At 41.6% G+C, this 18,297-nt stretch overlaps 1 protein-coding gene across 2 annotated transcripts in view; it reads right to left on the reverse strand.

Moving 5' to 3' along the window:
- HOMER3 (homer scaffold protein 3) overlaps window positions 1-18,297 on the reverse strand; it is a 529,180-nt gene that overhangs the window by 289,647 nt on the left and 221,236 nt on the right. The window lies entirely within an intron of this gene.

The raw sequence follows: 18,297 nt of genomic DNA on the forward strand, positions 1-18,297 counted from the left end.
AACTAAAGTACTCATAAATGAATTAATAATTAATTAAATGTAATTAATAGTCCATTATTTAATATAACAATAATTACAATATACACTCATTTATTTTGCATTCTGCTGCTGTAAAAATGTGCCTATCCCATATCCACTAGAAAGATTTATGTTAAATTCTGTAACCTAAGTATGGAGCAAATTTCCAGGAAGAGCGACATATCATACAGTGATCACTTATAGCAGCAAACAAACTTAAATACTGCTGGCACAAATCAGTCACATTTAGAGGAGATAATGTAAACATACTTGCCAGAGTTTTCAAGCAGTTTTGCAAATCATTGGTAGAGTGGCAGTTTGAAATGCTTTAAAAACATTTGTTTGATATGTAGTTGTTTTGTATCACACTACTTTGTATAAACAGATCTGGAATGTTAGCGATATTGTATATGGACTTTAAATTCATCAGCTGTAATGATGATACGCTATAACTTACTTTTTAATTTATCGCTGAACTTCTGTTCTCCAATCGGTGCTCTAGCCACACGGCGCTCACACATATTTATTTTTTTTGTAACTAGAGCACCGATTGGAGTTCAAACCCTTGGCCAGCTGGCGCACAGGGTATTTAAATTTCAGCGCTACATTAAAAAGTAAGTTCAAGCGCATCTTCATTACAATGATGAATTAAACTCCATCTAAGATTTCGCTAACATTCTGGATCAGTTTATACAAAGGGGGAAGTTTACCATCACTTTATTAAAGGGATCTAACACCCCAAAAATTCCTTTTGTGATTTTGACAGAGCATACAAGTTTTAAAAAAGTTTCCAGTTTACTTCTATTATCAAATGTACTTCATTCCCATGATACTTTTTGTTGAAGAGATACCTAGGTAGGTATCTTGAGCACTACATGGCAGGAAATAATGCTGCCATCTAGTGCTCTTGGAAATATTCTTGCAAAACTGCTACCATATAATGCTCCAGACACGTGCACGCTCCTGAGTTTATGTTCCTTCATTTCAGCAAAAGATACCAAGAGAACAAAGAACAATGATAATAGAAATAAATTAGGAAGTTGTTAAAAATGGCATGCTCTATCTGAATCTTCAAAGACAAATTTTGGGTTTAAAGTCCATTTAATTGCTGATACATCAATCATAAAAATTATTGTTTTTTTCCCCTTAAAGGGGCACTAGGTTATAAAAAAGAAAAATTAATTTAGAGAAGTGGACCTTGTATATGGTACTTTAGATGAGCTGCTTTTACCCCTAGAAAATTAAAATCTGAGCGCATTCACAGTTTAGTATATAAAATAAAGAAAACAAAATAGTAAACATAACAGATCAGCAAGTGTACCTACTAAAACTAATACTCAGCTATTCTCAATATGAGTACCCAGTCATGGTGCAGCATTCATATGATTGGCTGTAGACTCCAGCATATTTATTGGTAGGTAAATTTTGGAGCTTCATTTATTTTTTCTTTCAGTTATAGTAATTTCTATGTCCCTATAATTGTTTCTAAAATAATCAGAAGTACATTTATTGAATTAAACATCACATCAATTTTTTTCTCATTCTACCTATTACATTTTATTATTATTTTCACAGTAACATGGAAACAGACTGCATTAAAGGAATGAGAGCTGTTCTGTAGAAATAGCCACAGTTAACCCCTTCTAAAACAGCCTGCAGCTCCCAGGTAGAAAGTCTGATAAATTAAGAGCTTCACATGGCCATTAGTAGTTAAGCCAAAGAAGCAAGGGAGGGGAATTGACAGGCTAAGCTGTGAGAAATTGATTGGTTATGCACTTAAATATGTACAAGAAGAGCAGTCTGTCTCCCCCACTCACCCAGCATTAACATTACTTCATAGCAGTGAATAAGACTGCTTAAAGGGACAGACAACTTCATTTTTTTATTGTTTAAAAAGATAGATGATGCCTTTAATACCCATTTCCCAGCTTTGCATACATAGTAACATAGTAGATGAGGTTGAAAAAAGACAGAAGTCCATTGAGTTCAACCTATACAAACCTTAATATACTTACAATAAAAGCCCCAGCTGAGCTTAAAGTGATTGTAAACGTATCTGCACTTTAATACACAGTATATAAAATTAATCTTAAAAACATTTTTTAAAGACGGTTCATTTGTAAAATAATTACCATTTAGTTATGGCAAACATCATGCCAATCCTCCGCCGTCTTCCCATGCTGTATTTAGTTGAACGATGACCAATCCAGCCTCTCTGAGCCAAAATCAACCTTCAATCTCCAGGCAGTCAGCTTCAGAGTATCTAGGTTTTGGTAAAGTAACAGTCCTTGATTCAGTAGATCCTGAAGAAGAGGTAACTGCCAAGGATAAACAGACAACATGTTCAATAGGTCTGCATACCAAGTCTTCTATGGCCACTCAGGGGCTATCAGAATAGTTGGTATTCTCTCCTGCTTGATCCAGGCAACCACTCTGGGCAGCAGGACAATTGGTGGAAACAGATAAACCAGGTTGAAATTCCACAGGACCACTAGAGCATTCACTAGCTCCGCCTGAGGATCCATACTTTGGGAACTTGGCATTAAAGCAGGAAGCCATCAGATCTATGTCTGGAACAACCCATCTATGAGTTATTTCCGGAAATACTTCTTGATTAAGGGACCACTCCCCTGAGTGGAGAGTCTGCCTGCTCAGGAAATCCGCTTCCCAGTTCTCCACACCTGGAATGTGGATAGCTGAAACTTGACATTGATTTCTCTCTGCCCACTGCAGGATTCCTCTCCCTGCAAGGGTTCTGCCGCTGGGGAGGGAGACCAACTGTCTCCTCTCCCAGGAAGGGGTTCTGCCGCTGGGGAGAGAGGTCGGCAACCTCCGCTCCCTTGTTTCTTGGAGTTGCTGGGCAAAGGCCGGGGGCCCTCTGGCCTGTTGCCAGTGCTTCTGCTGGGGTGGCTCCCTGGTCCAGGACCATAAGCTCGGGGCCAGGCTGCTTTTTTGTATCTAGCAGCTCTTCGTCGCTTATCCCTTGCTGCCACTCCTCAAAGGCCAACCTCCATGAGCCCTGTAGCTGTCATCCAGCACCATATCATCCTGGACCAGTCCATCCAATTCGGACAACCATTCCTCCCTGGGCTGTTCTCCCAGTCAAGGTATTCGTAACTTCCACTGGCGCCAGTAATCTTCGTCATCAGAGAGGAGGGTTGTTACTTGATAGCTCTGCTCTGGTTGAAGAGCCTCCCTCCAGAGTCGCCGGCGGGCAAGGTCCCTCTGTGCCAGCAGGTCCCAATATGAACTGGGACCCGTCTCCGCCAAACGGGTCCTGCTTCCTCCCTGCTGACCAGCAAGTGACCACAGCCTGTAGCCACCCCTGATGCCCGACAGCACCAGTATTCAGGGTCTCACCCTGTGGCAGACTCCAGCTCCCCCGACTAGGTAGCTCTGCCAGAGGGTCCTTCCTCTCCCATTCATTACTGGGGACCGGAGATACAGTGCGTTGAAGTTATGGGATAGGGGTGTCCAAAACCCCCTGTTCCCAAAGGAGTTCCCCTCCGGTAATTCCTCTACCTCTTGTCCTCCCTAGGGTCTACTAATCCCCAAAAGAGCGGAGCTTTGGGGCAAAGGTTAAAATTAGCGGGTGTCCTGCTGTTCTGTTGCCGACCGGGATTTCCAGGAGCCCAGCCAGCCTGAGAGGGGTTAGGCGTGTGTCCGTTGTGAGGCGGCCGACCAGGAGTTCCAGGAGCCCGGCCAGCCTAGGAGGGTTTTTCCGGTCAGAGACCAGCTCTTCTATGACAAAGTACTCATCACCGAATAGGTCTGGGAGATTGCGGTTCCTCTCAGGAGCCCAAATCTGCTGAGGAACCGGAGGGGGTGAGGTGGTAGGGGTTCAACTCTTATGGACTGGCACAGCATGGCAAAACAGTAGATAGCAAGAGACAGCATGATCTCGCTAGCCATGAAAGGGCCAAATCTGGTGTGACAAGGAGTCAGGCAGGCAGTAGGGGTTTGGGGGAAGCCTTGGCTGTCTCGTATCCGTGACAGTTAGACTAACTGTTCTATAGCTTCCTGAATTAGCCCTGCTTCCCTTTTTAAAAAGTGGCACCACATGAGCTTTACACCAGTCCTGGGGTACTATGCCTGAGGATAATGAGTCTTAAAAAAATAAGAGTAGAGGTTTGGCTATAACAGTGCTAAGTTCCCGTATAACCCTTGGGTTTATTCCATCTGGGTCTGGAGTTTTATTTTTTTATTTACCTTAATATTATCCCATTTGTTCCTGATTTCCTCTAGAGATAACCCAGTTAATGGTATGGGCTGGCATATTCTAGTTTGTGTATCTCCCATTGGTTCCTCTCTTGTGTATACTGAAGCAAAGAACTGGTTTAGTATATCCAGCCTTCTCCCTGTCACTGTTAAGCATAATACCCTTCACACATTTTAATGTACCTATATTTTCCTTAGATTTTTTGCCATTTATGTATTTTACATTTAGGGTTTGACTTTGCAATTAATCTTTTATTTTGCTTTTTTGCATGCTTTGTTACATTCCTTATAGATTTGGAATGTTGAGTCTGTATTGTTTTCTTTGAATAATATAAATGCCCTACGTTTTTTCTTAATTTCTCTTAACACATTTGCATTAAGCCACATTTGCTTGGATTTATTTATTTATTTTACTTTTATAACCATGTGATTTGTGTTGATATGTATATTTATTTAACAAAGATTTAAATGTTATCCATTTATCCGCTGTATCTTTATTAAAGAATACTTTGTCCCAATTTATGTTATTTAAAGGGATATAAAACCCACATTTTTTTCTTTCATTAAATCAGATAGAGCATGCAATTTTGAAGAAACTTTCTAATTTACTCCTATTACCAATTTTTCTTTGTTCTCTTGATATCTTTATTTGAAAAGCAGGAATGTAAGCTTAGGAGACGACTCATTTTTGGTTCAGCACCTGGGTAGCGTTTGTGTGATTATGTTATCACTGTTACCCAAATGTTCTCTGACTTTTTTCCTAGTTGGCTCCTCCATTAATTGTGACATGAAGTTATCCCTGAGAACATTTAAAAAAAAAATCTATCTCCCTTAGCTGTATTACTAGTTTCATTGGCCCAGTTTATGTCGGGTAGGTAAAATCTCCCATAATTACAGCACTGGTATTATTAGCAGCCTTTCCTATTTGTATTAGTAGTTGAGTTTCCTCAATGTCACTAATGTTGGAGGGCCTATAGCATGTTCCTAGTAATACATTTTTAGATTTTTTTTTTCCACACTCTTTATTTCAACCCACAAGGTCTCTACATTATCACCTGCATCATCATAAATATTTTCCCTTATTGTAGGTTTAAGGTCAGGTTTAATATACATGCAGATTCCTCCAAGAGACTAAAGCAAATTAGATAATAGAAATAAATTGCAAAGTTGTTTAAAACTGTATGCTTTTTCTAACTCATGAAAGGAAATTTGGGGGTTTCATGTCCCTTTAAGGTTCCTAAAATAATGTTCTGCGGCCCCCATGTGTTAGGGAGTTGGATGTATTACTTTATTAAATATTTGTTTCCAGTATGAAAATGTAACTTGAAAAAAATGAGAACAAAAAATAAAATGTATGCTTACCTGATAAATGTATTTATTTCCGGATATGGTGAGTCCACGATGTCATCAATTACTGTTGGGGAATATCACTCCTGGCCAGCAGGAGGAGGCAAAGAGTACCACAGTTAAACTGTTAAGTATCACTTCCCTTCCCACAAACCCCAGTCATTCGACTGAAGGTAATGGAGAAAAAAGAGCAACACAAAGGTGTAGAAGTGCCTTAGGTTTAGTCAAAAAACAAATAACAATAAAGGGCAGGGTCATGGACCGGAAATAAATACATTTATCAGGTAAGCATAAATTTTGTTTTCTTTCCTAAGATATGGTGAGTCCACGACGTCATCAATTATTGTTGGGAACCAATACCCAAGCTAGAGGACACAGATGACTAGGGAGGGACAAGACAGGCAGACCTAAACAGAAGGCACCACCGCTTGAAGAACTTTTCCTCCAAAAGAAACCTCGCCCGAGGCAAAAACCTCAAAATTATAAAATTTGTATGTAAGTATGCAAAGTATGCAAAGAAGACCAAGTTGCAGCCTTGCCAAACCGATCCACAGGAGCGTCATCTGTGAAGGCCCAAGAAGAAGAGACAGCCCTCGTGTAATGAGCCATAACTCTCTCAGGAGACCGCAGCCCCGCAGTCTGAAGAGCAAACTAATTAAACTCCTCAACCAAAGAAAAGAGAAGTAGCAGTAGCTTTCTGTTACAGAGAAAACAAACAAAAACAGAAGAAAAAATATTAAGCACGCACAACATTCAATTGTGCACACACGTTCCTAAAGAGATAAGAATGAGGACACAGAGAGGGAACAACAAATTCCCAAACAATATATCCACTTAGGATAAATAACCACCTTATCCAAAATAAGATGAAGCGAATCACAATGCAAAGCCGAGAGTACGTAAACTTCCAAGATAAAAATTTAAAATCTATGGAATGCTATGGCCCCTATTTATCAAAGGTCTTGCGGACCTGATCCGACACTGCGGATCAGGTCCGCAACACCTCGCTAAATGCGGAGAGCAATATGCTCTCCGCATTTAACATTGCACCAGCAGCTCACAAGAGCTGCTGGTGCAACGCCGCCCCCTGCTGACTCGCGGCCAATGGGCCGCCAGCAGGGAGGTGTCAATCAACCCGATTGTATTCGATCGGGTTGATTTCCAGCGATTCCTGTCCGCCTGCTCAGAGCAGGCGGACAGGGTTATGGAGCAGCGGTCCATAACTCGCCAGAAACACAGCCCTTAAAGCTCCGTATGGAGCTTGATAAATATGGGCCTATGGCTCAAACTGAGCCTGCTACAAAACCTTAAAACAAGGTTAAAGCTCCAAGAGGAGCAAGAGACTTAAACACAGGCCTGATACTAACCAGGGTCTGACAAAAAGAATACACATCTGGTACATCCGCCAGACACTTGTGTAAAAAAGGGTAACGCAGAAATCTGACCCTTCAGAGAACTGACTGACAAACTGTCCTTCCAATCTTCTACAGACACCAAAACTTCACCTCCTCCTTGCACCGAAGGCAAATAGAATGACTGGGGTTTGTGGGAAGGGAAGTGATATTTAACAGTTTAACTGTGGTGCTCTTTGGCTCCTCCTGCTGGCCAGGAGTGATATTCCCCAACAGTAATTGATGACATCGTGGACTCACCATATCTTAGGAAAGAACTATAGATATTAATGATTTGTTAAAATATTAACAAAAGAGAGACTTAGGAAAGTAGGATGACATGGCAGCTTCCTATTGGGCAGCCAAATTTCGCAATCAGGAAGACTAGTAAGTTCTTTAAAATTGTGAACAAGGTATGCTAACATGACTAAATAGCATTTCTAGAATACAGGTGAATAGGTCAAGACAGTTGAGCTACTGATTTTACAACCTGAAATCCTGTCCTGTAAGTGGGACGTAAGGACATATTGCCTAGCCCTGAATCCCAATTTTTAGATTTACAATAAAAATGATTGATTCAAGGGCACACATCCCCTTCAAATTGCTTGATTAATGCTAGGAAAATCATAATGTTCTAGATAATATCTGTGGTTACAAAGCAATAATCAGATAACAGCTTGCATAAAACAAACAGAGAGATCTTGTCCCATCTGTTCCATAACCTTAGACGGCAGTGCTTAATCCAGCAGGCCGCTCCAATGTCTGGCACAGCATATACAAGCACAGTGCCAGCATGTGACTCTGCCAGGGGCCGTCACCTTACAGTGAGAGTCAGCAGTTTAGCTGGGTGTGGGAAATGCAAGGACAGGAAGAAGAGCCCAATAAAGTGTTTAAAAACAGAGAGAAAAGGAAGTAAATTGTTTATATATATAAATTTGTGGGGATAGTTGCATGTATATATATATATGCAACTATCTCCACAAATTTACTGAAATGCTGTTTAAATAATTAAACAGCTAGGTTAAGTACAAATAGCAAATAAAACAATATATTATAGAATACTTGATTCACACAGCTTAGTATGTTGCACACAATGGGGGGTAGTTATCAAGCCGTCTACTTTTCTGCCTTCGCCGGCCCAATACGCCCGCCTAAGCTCGCCTACCTTCGCCGCCGCGGACCTTGAATACGTTCGCCTAAGTTATCAAATAAAGCTGTCAAAAAGCCGCGGGGCGATGAGCAGCGGACTGTGAGAGTTATCACTCATCCGATCTCGCTGCTCTTCGGCTTTTTGACAGCTTTATTGCTAGCCTGTCACTAAGCACCCACACTAAACTACACTGTTCTACCCCCTATACCGGCGCCCCCGGAGCCTCCCGCAACTCAATAAAGTTACTAACCCCTAAACCGCCGCTCCTAGACCCTGCCGCAACTCTGATAAATGTATTAACCCCTAAACCGCCGCTCCCGGACACCGCTGCCACCTACAGTATACCTAGTAACCCCTATCCTGCCCCCCCTATACCGTCGCCCTCTATAATAAAATTATTAACCCCTATCCTGCTGATCCCGCACCTCGCCGCAACTAAATAAATAGTTTAACCCCTAAACCGCCGCTCCCTGAACCCGCCGCAACCTATATTAAACCTATTAACCCTATCCTGCCCCCCCTACACCGTCGTCACCTATAATAAATTTATTAACCCCTATCCTGCCCCCCACTACACCGTCGTCACCTATAATAAATTTATTAACCCCTATCCTGCCCCCCACTACACCGCCGCCACTGTAATAAAATTATTAACCCCTAAACCTAAGTCTAACCCTAACCCTAACACCCCCCTAACTTAAATATTAATTAAATAAATCTAAATAATATTTCTATTATTAACTAAGTTAATCCTATTTAAAACTAAATACTTACCTTTAAAATAAACCCCAATATAGCTACAATATAAATAATAATTATATTGTAGCTATCTTAGGATTTATTTTTATTTTATAGGCAACTTTCAATTTATTTTAACTAGGTACAATAGCTATTAAATAGTTATTAACTATTTAATAGCTTACCTAGCTAAAATAAACTAAAATTTACCTGTAAAATAAATCCTAACCTAAGTTATAATTACACCTAACACTACACTATACTTTAATAAATTATTCCTATTTAAAACTAAATACTTACCTGTAAAATAAACCCTAATATAGCTACAATATAAATTATAATTATATTGTAGCTATCTTAGGATTTATATTTATTTTACAGGTAACTTTGTATTTATTTTAGCTAGTTAGAATAGTTATTAAATAGTTATTAACTATTTAATAACTACCTAGGTAAAAGAAATACAAAATTACCTGTAAAATAAATCCTAACCTAAGTTACAATTAAACCTAATACTACACTATCATTAAATTAATTAAATAAACTACCTACAAATAACTACAATTAAATACAATTACATAAACTAACTAAAGTACAAAAAATAAAAAAAGCTAAGTTACAAAAAATAAAAAAATAAGTTACAAACATTTTAAAAATATTACAACAATTTTAAGCTACTTACACCTAATCTAAGCCCCCTAATAAAATAACAAACCCCCCCAAAATAAAAAAATGCCCTACCCTATTCTAAATTAAATAAAGTTCAAAGCTCTTTTACCTTACCAGCCCTTAAAAGGGCCATTTGTGGGGGCATGCCCCAAAAAGTTCAGCTCTTTTGCCTGTAAAAGAAAAATACAACCCCCCCAACATTAAAACCCACCACCCACATACCCCTAATCTAACCCAAACCCCCCTTACAAAAACCTAACACTAATCCCCTGAAGATCATCCTACCTTGAGTCGTCTTCACTCAGCCGAGCAGCGATGGAACCAAAGTGGACATCCGGAGCGGAAGAAGTTAATCCTCCAAGCGGCGCTGAAGAAATCTTCCATCCGATGAAGTCATCATCCAGGCGGCGCTGAAGAAGTCTTCGATCCGGGCGATGTCATCTTCCAAGAGGCGCTGAAGAGGTCTTCTATCCGGGCGATGTCATCTTCCAAGCCGGGTCTTGAATCTTCCTCCCGCCGACGCGGAACATCCTTCTTCACCGACGGACTACGACGAATGAAGGCTCCTTTAAGGGACGTCATCCAAGATTGCGTCCCCTCAATTCCGATTGGCTGATAGGATTCTATCAGCCAATCGTAATTAAGGTAGGAAAAATCTGATTGGCTGATGGAATCAGCCAATCAGATTCAAGTTCAATCCGATTGGCTGATCCAATCAGCCAATCAGATTGAGCTCGCATTCTATTGGCTGATCGGAACAACTATTTAATAGCTACCTAGTTAAAATAATCACAAAATTACCTGTAAAATAAATCCTAACCTAAGTTACAATTAAACCTAACACTACACTATCAATAAATTATTAAATAAAATACCTACAATTATCTACAATTAAACCTAAAACTACACTATCAATAAATTAATTACATACAAATACCTACAATTAAATACAATTAAATAAACTAACTAAAGTACAAAAAATAAAAAAAGAACTAAGTTACAAAAAATAAAAAAATAATTTACAAACATTAGAAAAATATTACAACAATTTTAAGCTTATTACACCTACTCTAAGCCCCCTAATAAAATAACAAAGCCCCCCAAAATAAAAAAATGCCCTACCCTATTCTAAAATACAAATAGAAAAGCTCTTTTACCTTACCAGCCCTTAAAAGGGCCATTTGTGGGGCATGCCCCAAAGAATTCTGCTCTTTTGCCTGTAAAAAAAAAACATACAATACCCCCCCAACATTACAACCCACCACCCACATACCCCTAATCTAACCCAAACCCCCCTTAAATAAACCTAACACTAAGCCCCTGAAGATCTCCCTACCTTATCTTCACCACGCCGGGTATCACCGATCCGTCCAGAGGAGGCTCCGAAATCTTCATCCAAGCCCAAGCGGGGGCTGAAGAGATCCATCATCGGGCTGAAGAGATCCATCATCCGGCTGAAGAGGTCCATCATCGGGCTGAAGAGATCCATCATCCGGCTGAAGAGATCCATCATCGGGCTGAAAAGATCCATCATCGGGCTGAAGAGGTCTATCATCGGGCTGAAGAGATCCATCATCCGGCTGAAGTCTTCTATCAAGCGGCATCTTCAATCTTCTTTCTTCCGGATCCATCCTCATCCCGCCGACGCGGAACATCCATCCTGGCCGACGACTCCCCGACGAATGACGGTTCCTTTAAATGACATCATCCAAGATGGCGTCCCTCGAATTCCGATTGGCTGATAGGATTCTATCAGCCAATCGGAATTAAGGTAGGAAAATTCTGATTGGCTGATGGAATCAGCCAATCAGATTGAGCTTGCATTCTATTGGCTGTTCCGATCAGGTTTAATTGTAACTTAGGTTAGGATTTATTTTACAGGTAATTTTGTAATTATTTTAACTAGGTAGCTATTAAATAGTTATTAACTATTTAATAGCTATTGTACCTGGTTAAAATAAATACAAAGTTGCCTGTAAAATAAATATTAATCCTAAAATAGCTACAATATAATTATAATTTATATTGTAGCTATATTAGGGTTTATTTTACAGGTAAGTATTTACGTTTAAATAGGAATAATTTATTTAATAAGAGTTAATTTATTTCGTTAGATAAAAACAGAATTTATGTTTACCTGATAAATTACTTTCTCCAACGGTGTGTCCGGTCCACGGCGTCATCCTTACTTGTGGGATATTCTCTTCCCCAACAGGAAATGGCAAAGAGCCCAGCAAAGCTGGTCACATGATCCCTCCTAGGCTCCGCCTACCCCAGTCATTCGACCGACGTTAAGGAGGAATATTTGCATAGGAGAAACCATATGTTACCGTGGTGACTGTAGTTAAAGAAAATAAATTATCAGACCTGATTAAAAAAAACCAGGGCGGGCCGTGGACCGGACACACCGTTGGAGAAAGTAATTTATCAGGTAAACATAAATTCTGTTTTCTCCAACATAGGTGTGTCCGGTCCACGGCGTCATCCTTACTTGTGGGAACCAATACCAAAGCTTTAGGACACGGATGAAGGGAGGGAGCAAATCAGGTCACCTAAATGGAAGGCACCACGGCTTGCAAAACCTTTCTCCCAAAAATAGCCTCAGAAGAAGCAAAAGTATCAAATTTGTAAAATTTAGAAAAAGTGTGCAGTGAAGACCAAGTCGCTGCCTTACATATCTGACCAACAGAAGCCTCGTTCTTGAAGGCCCATGTGGAAGCCACAGCCCTAGTGGAGTGAGCTGTGATTCTTTCAGGAGGCTGCCGTCCGGCAGTCTCATAAGCCAATCGGATAATGCTTTTAATCCAGAAGGAGAGAGAGGTAGAAGTTGCTTTTTGACCTCTCCGTTTACCAGAATAAACAACAAACAAAGACAAAGTTTGTCTGAAATCCTTAGTAGCTGCTAAGTAAAATTTGAGAGCACGAACTACATCCAAGTTGTGCAACAAACGTTCCTTCTTTGAAACTGGATTAGGACACAAAGAAGGCACAACTATCTCCTGGTTAATGTTTTTGTTAGAAACAACTTTTGGAAGAAAACCAGGTTTAGTACGCAAAACCACCTTATCTGCATGGAACACCAGATAAGGAGAAGAACACTGCAGAGCAGATAATTCTGAAACTCTTCTAGCAGAAGAAATTGCAACCAAAAACAAAACTTTCCAAGATAATAACTTAATATCAACGGAATGTAAGGGTTCAAACGGAACCCCCTGAAGAACTGAAAGAACTAGGTTGAGACTCCAAGGAGGAGTCAAAATTTTGTAAACAGGCTTGATTCTAACCAGAGCCTGAACAAAGGCTAGAACATCTGGCACAGCTGCCAGCTTTTTGTGAAGTAACACAGACAAGGCAGAAATCTGTCCCATCAAGGAACTTGCAGATAATCCTTTTTCCAATCCTTCTCGAAGGAAGGATAGACTCTTAGGAATCTTAACCTTGTCCCAAGGGAATCCTGCAGATTCACACCAACAGATATACCAAATTATGTGGTAATTTTTCTGGTTACAGGCTTTCAGGCCTGAACAAGAGTATTAATAACAGAATCTGAGAACCCTCGCTTTGATAAGATCAAGCGTTCAATCTCCAAGCAGTCAGCTGGAGTGGGTCGAACGGACCTAGAACAAGAAGGTCTCGTCTCAAAGGTAGCTTCCATGGTGGAGCCGATGACATATTCACCAGATCTGCATACCAAGTCCTGCGTGGCCACGCAGGAGCTATCAAAATCACCGACGCCCTCTCCTGATTGATCCTGGCTACCAGCCTGGGGATGAGAGGAAACGGCGGGAACACATAAGCTAGTTTGAAGGTCCAAGGTGCTACTAGTGCATCCACTAGAGCCGCCTTGGGATCCCTGGATCTGTACCCGTAGTAAGGAACTCTGAAGTTCTGACGAGAGGCCATCAGATCCATGTCTGGAATGCCCCACGGTTGAGTGACTTGGGCAAAGATTTCCGGATGGAGTTCCCACTCCCCCGGATGCAATGTCTGACGACTCAGAAAATCCGCTTCCCAATTTTCCACTCCTGGGATGTGGATAGCAGACAGGTGGCAGGAGTGAGACTCCGCCCATAGAATGATTTTGGTCACTTCTTCCATCGCTAGGGAACTCCTTGTTCCCCCCTGATGGTTGATGTATGAACTTGGCCCTCGCTAGCTGAGGCCAAGCTTTGAGAGCATTGAATATCGCTCTCAGTTCCAGAATATTTATCGGTAGAAGAGATTCTACCCGAGACCAAAGACCCTGAGCTTTCAGGGATCCCCAGACCGCGCCCCAGCCCATCAGACTGGCGTCGGTCGTGACAATGACCCACTCTGGTCTGCGGAAGGTCATCCCTTGTGACAGGTTGTCCAGGGACAGCCACCAACGGAATGAGTCTCTGGTTCTCTGATTTGCTTGTATCTTCGGAGACAAGTCTGAATAGTCCCCATTCCACTGACTGAGCATGAACAGTTGTAATGGTCTTAGATGAATGCGCACAAAAGGAACTATGTCCATTGCCGCTACCATCAAACCTATCACTTCCATGCACTGCGCTATGGAAGGAAGAGGAACGGAATGAAGTATCCGACAAGAGTCTAGAAGTTTTGTTTTTCTGGCTTCTGTCAGAAAAATCCTCATTTCTAAGGAGTCTATTATAGTTCCCAAGAAGGGAACCCTCGTTGACGGAGATAGAGAACTCTTTTCCACGTTCACTTTCCATCCGTGAGATCTGAGAAAGGCCAGGACAATGTCCGTGTGAGCCTTTACTTGAGGAAGGGACGACGCTCGAATCAGAATGTCGTCCAAGTAAGGTACTACAGCAATGCCCCTTGGTCTTAGCACCGCCAGAAGGGACCCTAGTACCTATGAGAAAATCCTAGGAGCAGTGGCTAATCCGAAAGAAAATGCCACGAACTGGAAATGCTTGTCCAGGAATGCAAACCTTAGGAACCGATGATGTTCCTTGTGGATAGGAATATGTAGATACGCATCCTTGAAATCCACCTTGGTCATGAATTGACCTTCCTGGATGGAAGGAAGAAGTGTTCGAATGGTTTCCATCTTGAACGATGGAACCTTGAGAAACTTGTTCAAGATCTTGAGATCTAAGATTGGTCTGAACGTTCCCTCTTTTTTGGGAACTATGAACAGATTGGAGTAGAACCCCATCCCTTGTTCTCCTAATGGAACAGGATGAATCACTCCCATTTTTAGCAGGTCTTCTACCCAATGTAAGAATGCCTGTCTTCTTATGTGGTCTGAAGACAACTGAGACCTGTGGAACCTCCCCCTTGGAGGAAGCCCCTTGAACTCCAGAGAATAACCTTGGGAGGCTATTTCTAGCGCCCAAGGATCCAGAACATCTCTTTCCCAAGCCTGAGCGAAGAGAGAGAGTCTGCCCCCCACCAGATCCGGTCCCGGATCGGGGGCCCGCATTTCATGCTGTCTTGGTAGCAGTGGCAGGTTTCCTGGCCTGCTTTCCTTTGCTCCAGCCTTGCATAGGTCTCCAGGCTGGATTGGCTTGAGAAGTATTACCTTCCTGCTTAGAGGACGTAGCCCTTGGGGCTGATCCGTTTCTGCGAAAGGGACGAAACTTAGGTTTATTTTTGGTCTTGAAAAGACCTATCCTGAGGAAGGGCGTGGCCCTTGCCCCCAGTGATATCAGAGATAATCTCTTTCAAGTCAGGGCCAAAGAGTGTTTTCCCCTTGAAAGGAATGTCAAGCAATTTGTTCTTGGAAGACGCATCCGCTGCCCAAGATTTTAACCAAAGCGCTCTGCGCCACAATAGCAAACCCAGAATTTTTTCGCCGCTAACCTAGCCAATTGCAAGGTGGCGTCTAGGGTGAAAGAATTAGCCAATTTAAGAGCACGAATTCTGTCCATAATCTCCTCATAAGAAGAAGAATTACTAATAATCGCCTTTCCTAGCTCATCAAACTAGAAACACGCGGCTGCAGTGACAGGGACAATGCATGCAATTGGTTGTAGAAGGGAACCTTGCTGAACAAACATCTTTAGCAGACCTTCTAATTTTTTATCCATAGGATCTTGGAAAGCACAACTATCTTCTATGGGTATAGTGGCGCGCTTGTGTAGAGTAGAAACCGCCCCCTCGACCTTGGGGACTGTCTGCCATCAGTCCTTTCTGGGGTCGACTATAGGAAAACAATTTTATAAATATGGGGGGAGGTACTAAAGGTATACCGGGCCTGTCCCATTCTTTACTAACAATGTACGCCACCCGCTTGGATATAGGAAAAGCTTCGGGGGGCCCCGGGGCCTCTAAGAACTTTTCCATTTTACATAGTGGTTCTGGAATGACCAGATAATCACAATCATCCAAATTGGATAACACCTCCTTAAGCAGAGCGCGGAGATGTTCCAACTTAAATTTAAAAGTAATCACATCAGGTTCAGCTTGTTGAGAAATGTTTCCTGAATCTGAAATTTCTCCCTCAGACAAAACCTCCCTGGCCCCCTCAGACTGGTGTAGGGGCCCTTCAGAAACCATATCATCAGCGTTCTCATGCTCTACAGAATTTTCTAAAACAGAGCAGTCGCGCTTTCGCTGATAAGTGGGCATATTGGCTAAAATGTTTTTGATAGAATTATCCATTACAGCCGTTAAATGTTGCATAGTAAGGAGTATTGGCACACTAGATGTACTAGGGGCCTCCTGTATGGGCAAGACTGGTGTAGACGAAGGAGGGGATGATGCAGTACCATGCTTACTCCCCTCACTTGAGGAATCATCTTGGGCATCATTTTTACTAAATTTTTTTATGACATAAAATACATATAGTTAAATGAGAAGGAACCTTGGTTTCCCCACAGTCAGAACACAATCTATCTGGTAGTTCAGACATGTTAAACAGGCATAAACTTGATAACAAAGCACAAAAAACGTTTTAAAATAAAACCGTTACTGTCACTTTAAATTTTAAACTAAACACACTTTATTATTGCAATTGCGAAAAAGTATGAAGGAATTGTTCAAAATTCACCAAAATTTCACCACAGTGTCTTAAAGCCTTAAAAGTATTGCACACCAAATTTGGAAGCTTTAACCCTTAAAATAACGGAACCGGAGCCGTTTTTATATTTAACCCCTTTACAGTCCCTGGAATCTGCTTTGCTGAGACCCAACCAAGCCCAAAGGGGAATACGATACCAAATGATGCCTTCAGAAAGACTTTTCTATGTATCAGAGCTCCACACACATGCAGCTGCATGCCATGCTGTCCTCAAAAACAAGTGCGCCATACCGGCGCGAAAATGAGGCTCTGACTATGATTAGGGAAAGCCCCTAAAGAATAAAGTGTCTAAAACAGTGCCTGCCGATATAATCATATCAAAATACCCAGAATAAATGATTCCTCAAGGCTAAATATGTGTTAATAATGAATCGATTTAGCCCAGAAAAAGTCTACAGTCTTAATAAGCCCTTGTGAAGCCCTTATTTACTATCTTAATAAACATGGCTTACCGGATCCCATAGGGAAAATGACAGCTTCCAGCATTACATCGTCTTGTTAGAATGTGTCATACCTCAAGCAGTAAGAGACTGCACACTGTTCCCCCAACTGAAGTTAATTGCTCTCAACAGTCCTGTGTGGAACAGCCATGGATTTTAGTTACGGTGCTAAAATCATTTTCCTCATACAAACAGAAATCTTCATCTCTTTTCTGTTTCTGAGTAAATAGTACATACCAGCACTATTTTAAAATAACAAACTCTTGATTGAATAATAAAAACTACAGTTAAACACTAAAAAACTCTAAGCCATCTCCGTGGAGATGTTGCCTGTACAACGGCAAAGAGAATGACTGGGGTAGGCGGAGCCTAGGAGGGATCATGTGACCAGCTTTGCTGGGCTCTTTGCCATTTCCTGTTGGGGAAGAGAATATCCCACAAGTAAGGATGACGCCGTGGACCGGACACACCTATGTTGGAGAAAAATATATTAAATTTAGGGGGGTGTTAGGGTTAGGGTTAGACTTAGCTTTAGGAGGATAAGTAACATGTTTATAAACACTTGATATTATCAGACACAGCAAGCACACACAGGGAATATCTTTAAGCCTTATATACAGTGCTCATACATCAACCTCTTGTGCGTAGACATTCTATTCGCCTGAGGCAAATATGCGTGCGCACTTTATAAGCATAAGCCCCAAGCTCGCACACAGTTGGTACAAATTAGCACCCACCAGACAGTGTATACAAAAAAGCATAGTAAGTTTCTATAACCACCTTGCACGTAAGGTTGTAGCTAAGTCCAGTGGTCCTGGTGATAGGTGACAGGCAGACTCCATTTGGGGCTCCGGACATATAATCTGACGGGTCAGTGTGAGACCCGAACCAGGAACTAGGCGGAGATACGATGAGAGACGATCAGGTGCAGCCACGCTCATCGCACGGATAACTACACCCAAAAATAAAACACATGTCCACCTCGTATTGTTGTCTGGCTATAACCACACTCTCCCTTATAGAGCTCCAGTTTCACTGCAGATCACGCCCTACTGTACAAGTGACCATGTCCATTTGTTGGAGCTTTCCCGCCTACAAGTTCTCTCAGCTACACACGCACACTGTAGTTAAAAAAGAAAAAAACTATTTCGGTTTTGTTTTGGTTTTCGGCCAGGATCATCCTGAATTTTCGGTATCGGTTTCGGTCCAGAATTTTTTATTTCGGTGCATCCCTAGTTTTTAGTAAGGATACCTCTGTATTTTGCTGCTTTCAGCTTCACCTTAACCTTGACCAGTCCCCCCAGTCAC

Source organism: Bombina bombina, chromosome 2 (assembly GCF_027579735.1).
Source record: "Bombina bombina isolate aBomBom1 chromosome 2, aBomBom1.pri, whole genome shotgun sequence".
Classification (NCBI taxonomy): domain Eukaryota; kingdom Metazoa; phylum Chordata; class Amphibia; order Anura; family Bombinatoridae; genus Bombina; species Bombina bombina.